Raw genomic sequence first — 4,864 nt, forward strand, 5'->3', positions numbered from 1 at the left:
AGAAAGTATACACTCTCTTCACTGATACTTAAATGGGTAACGAGAGAGCAAAAAGGAAGTACAGGGAGGGGGGAAAAAAAACCCCACATTTATTATGTAACAATATCATTTTGACACTTTGGCTGTGAGTATTAACATGACTTGAGAAACAAGTTAAACAGAGCTGAGATTTCTGCTAACATTACAACACAAGTGCTCCCATTCTTATGTATGACCCAAAATAACCCTATAAAAAAAGACAGAGAAAATGTATGCTCCAAGCAAAGAAAGAGATTTATTTATTCTTTTTGGCACAGATATTGGATTAGCGTGACCAAGAACTAGGTGGCTGGGTAGAACGGTCCAGGTCTGCCTGTGAAACGTAGGTGATGAATTGAAGACTAAGCTGGAACAATTCATAAGGGTCAGTGGTCTTTGAAGGAAAATCTCTCCATAAATTCCACTCAAACAGGGAAACAGGGATGTGGATGAGGTGGAACAGGGAGCACGTGTAAGTTATATATCAAGACCAAACAGGGAACTAGAGTCTGAACCATTCCTCTCTTTTCTTGTAAAGGCTGATTACCCGAAACAGCAACCAGCATGAGATTGACAGGTCCTGTGCTCCCGACCCAAGGTCAACCCATCTCCAATTTGCCCACAATTATTCAAACACATTTATGTATCCTGGATGCCAGTTTTCCACCCTTGCTGTCACCACCTGTGGTAACATCTTTCCAGATCTTATGCATCTGATTCTTACCTTCCAGTTTTCCAGGCCATGAGTCACGTGGCCCTTCGGTGTCTGGAGGGACCACCTGAGTGCCGGCCTCGGATCATGAGGACAGTGCCCACCACGATGCCTACGAGGCCCATGGCCAACCCCAGGGCGCAGACCACAGTCTCTGTCAGCTCTGACACAAGGGTCGGAATCTCAAGCTCTGAGAAAAAAGAAACTTACAGGGTCAGAGGACACAGTATGTAGGGCTACTGTGTGTGAATGAGGGTGCGTGTGTCTGGAAATGCACGGGGCTCCTGGGCTTTGGAAGAAGAGTAAAGTCAATTATTAGAAAACGCTGCAATTGTGGGAAATGAAGTGGCGGCCCTGGGGGTTATGGGCTATAAGGCAAGGCTGTGTGGATTCCGCGCCACATCAGAGGGGGCACAAACAACGATGAGATTTAAACATACCCCAGTGCTTGACGAGCGGTGCGTCCAGGCCCCAGTGCTCCACCCTGCAGTCATAGAAATCGGCAGCGGAGGGAAGAAAAGTGAGGTAACTCAACTTGCGGAAGGAGTGGTCGCTCTTGGGGTAGAATGTGGTCTCGGTGATACCTTCTGAACGAAGCGTCCATTGCGAAACCAAGTGATGTTGATCACGGGGGGAAAGATGTTGTCCACGTGACAGATGAGGGTGTTGGGAATTCCCGGGATCACGGAAGACTTGGGAAACACGGCCACTTCAGGGATTTCTACAATGAAGACCAAAGACGGATTTGAATGTCTGTCAACTGTGCCTTGAGTCTTTGAATCATTTTAGGGAGCCCACACACACAGCTCCCCAACTGCTAGTGAGCCATTTTTTATGTCCTTTTAGGCTCACTTTACAGTAAGCAACCACCTCCGTTTATTTTCACCTGTTTCTTAGATCATATATATATATTTATTATTATTATTATTATTATTATTATTATTATTATTATTATTATTATTATTATTTTACTGGCAGGACTTTCCAAAAATTCTAGCTTTTCCATCTTCTAAATGAGGAAGATGAATGTTATCTATGGTGACTTCAGAAGGGGTGCTGCCATCTTCATCCACAGATTCTGAACTGTCCTCTGAACTGTATTGTGAATGTTCTTCTGATCTGTCCTCTTCTTCTGAATCACTGTGAAGCTTAGAACACTTTCCTGTCATTGGGGATCCACTGGGCACAGTGTGTGCGTCTGTGTTTGCTACTTAGGCCACGAGGCTGGGCACATCCTCTTGCAGGAACACAAGGAGTGTCTCATGGAACTTCGGGGAGGGAGATTTATATAGATGTCTACAGATGGGGACTGGGTATTTGCTAGGAAATGAAATAGGAAGGTGGAGGAATTTAGAGTGTAATGGGAAGAGCAGCTACCCTGGGGAAGAAAGAGAGACCTGGAATGTGAGGGAGAGTCGGTGAAGAGGCAGAACTGTAGACACTTACCATTGGTGGCAGGTGTAAAGTTGGAATTTTTTATCAAGATGTCCAAATTTCTTTTTGACATAACAATGTTTCTCAGGGCACTCTGGGTTTCAAACTTGGTAAGATTGTTAAACTCAGGCAGCCGCCAGACTACTTCCCTTTTTTCCAGGTCCACGTAGAATAGCTCATCGCCATCAAATTCAAACGTAAACTGGCCAAAGGCATCGTATGTCTGGTAGACATTTGTGCCGTAAGTGCCCACGTGGTCAGCTGAGGCGGGGCCATTCCAGAGCAGGAAGGTAAGAACAGGAAGGTAAGATAGAGCGGGAGGGGAAAGAACTTTATTAAACACGGAAGCATAAGAAACTGTATTCCAAGTAGTGTAGATTCATATTTGGCATGGTCTGATATCAGTTCCCATTTCTGTCTTTTGTATCTTAGGATTATTGAGAGGTAAGTGTTAAGTATTATCTCTTAAAAATGTTTCCATGTATATTGTCTTTCCCATGATAATGTATACTCCAAGAGGCACTGAGATGCTCTGTCTTGTTCACTTTGTACTTCCACTGTCCAGTAGGTTTCATGGTACATGGTAAGATTTCAATCATATTTGTTAAATAAATGAATAAATAATGAATAGATAATTTTAATTCTTAAGCTCATGTCTAATCACCTAATCTCTTAATTTTTATAGCATTTATATCTTTCTTAGCATATTATGGAATTTAGTTACTTATAAAATCTGTTTTTTTAAAAAAATTATCTGTCTCTTATTGCAAGAACATCAGTTTCTTATGGATAGAAACCTTGTTTTATGCCAAGCACCCAGAGGAGTGCTTGATACCTCACTAAATATTTGTTGACTTAATGAATCACTATTGGGAAAGGTTTTGAAGATTCTATCATATTCCACGTCTCCTCTATTTTCCTTGGCTTGGCTTTTTCACTTCAGGTTTCAATAACTGTTGTCAATGCCCATGACATAGCAGGACAAATGTCTGGAGAGGAGACTGAGATGTGGTAGAATAAAGCCACAGATCCAGAAGGTGCTGTGAGTAGGAAAGGGAGGGGCAGAGGGGCGAAAGAACCATCATTAGTCCGTTTTTATCCTCTCTTTAGAGCTTTACTGGCTGGAGGTGACAGGACTGGTAGTTTGGGTTGACAAGCTGAGACTAACCTACTGTAAGATCCTAGGTTTTCCACCATACATTATGCACAGTTCTGAAACAGATAAACAAAAGTGAAGTTACACTTGTAATAGTCATGCTATATCTTGGCATTATATAGTTCTTTGTTATTTAAGATGCACATCTGCATCCTTATTTTGATTATGTGTTCTTTAGAACGATGAGTCAATCAATTATTTTTCCATATGAGAAAAATGAAGATCAATGTAGTGAGCTGACTCCCTCAATGTCATTCAGCTAATTAATTATATTTCTCTAATTGCAACCATCTACAGTAAAATTCATCCTCCTCACCTCCCGAGCCCAAACTTGGAAAATTTAAATTATGTTGGAAACCAGAAAAAATGACATGCTATTTTGTATGTGGTGCAGAAAATTTATGGACTTGAGTACCCTAAGAAATCATGTAGACAAAATTAGTAATAGCTTTGAAAAAGTGTAGAGAGGGTTAGGAGGAGTAGGTTCATAAGTTGCTGTTAAGAGAAGCAATATATTTGGAGAAATAGCTCTAACATTAGGATCTACCATAAATTAATGCCATAACAACCTTCAGGGTGTATTAGTTGTTTCTGATATTAGAAAGAGAAAAAGACCTTTGGTGAGCAGTGCAATGACATGAGGACATCATGAAATTTAATCTATGAACTAAGCATGGATTTTTAGGGCTGGGGTTTTGGCTTGGAGGGAAAATAAACATCAGAATTCAGATTCAGGGGAACTGGGGTTTCACAGACTACTTACTATGATTCTGCACCCCATTCACTGCTGTCTCCACTCTCCTGGGCAATTCTAAATCCACACCCCTCCACCGTGCACTCACCCACGATGTCTTCACCTCCACCCGGGCTTATCATGGCGGCCAGAATGACGGCCCCTAGAATCAGGGCCTTCTTCAGGGACATCCTCCTCCAAGGGTCTCCTCAGGAGTGGCTGTTCTGAGTGGAGCTGTGATGCGATCTTGCAAGGAAGGAGATCTAAAGAGGAGAACTAGCGGAGGAAACCAGGCAGGAGTAGGCCACAAGGCCTAACCCTGCTGTATCATGCTTCAGCCCGTCAGAGAAATTCCCTGAGCTGACACCTCAGTTGCCAGTTGAAGCGTTTTTATGAAGAGCCCTGGAAGAAGCCTGGAAAATTCCTTTGCTTTGAATTATCTAAGGGCACAGGTTCACAATGGAGCAGAAGGAACATTTTCATGGCATAGAATGAGCGGGAGGAGAGAAACAGAAAGCTCTGTTCATTCTGACAGAATGTGCGTGTGTGTGAGGAGGGCCGTGGAGTAGCCTCCCTCCCTCCCTCCTGCTCTCCCGCCCTCCCTCCCTTCCTTCCTTTCTTCCTTCCTCCCTTCCTTCCTTTCGTCTTACTGTAAATGATATTGTATTTTTAATTTTGCTTCATTTCTTCATTGCCATATATAGAAATACAAATTGATTTTTTGATTGTTTTTGAAATCTGCAATTTTGATGAACTCCCTTATTAGTTCCAGGAGGGTTTTTTGGGGGGAATTCCTTGGGATTTTTTATAT

The 4,864-nt window shown here is 42.4% G+C and overlaps 1 pseudogene across 1 annotated transcript; it reads right to left on the bottom strand.

Moving 5' to 3' along the window:
- Positions 1-255: 255 nt before the first annotated feature.
- On the bottom strand, positions 256-4,529 carry LOC102537458 (SLA class II histocompatibility antigen, DQ haplotype D alpha chain-like; annotated as a pseudogene). Its single transcript, XR_012062245.1, has 4 exons — positions 4,163-4,529; positions 2,177-2,425; positions 1,171-1,451; positions 256-920 (listed from the first exon to the last, which is right to left on the bottom strand). The product of XR_012062245.1 is annotated as an SLA class II histocompatibility antigen, DQ haplotype D alpha chain-like (transcript).
- Positions 4,530-4,864: the final 335 nt, after the last annotated feature.

Source organism: Vicugna pacos, chromosome 20 (genome assembly GCF_048564905.1).
Source record: "Vicugna pacos chromosome 20, VicPac4, whole genome shotgun sequence".
Lineage (NCBI taxonomy): Eukaryota > Metazoa > Chordata > Mammalia > Artiodactyla > Camelidae > Vicugna > Vicugna pacos.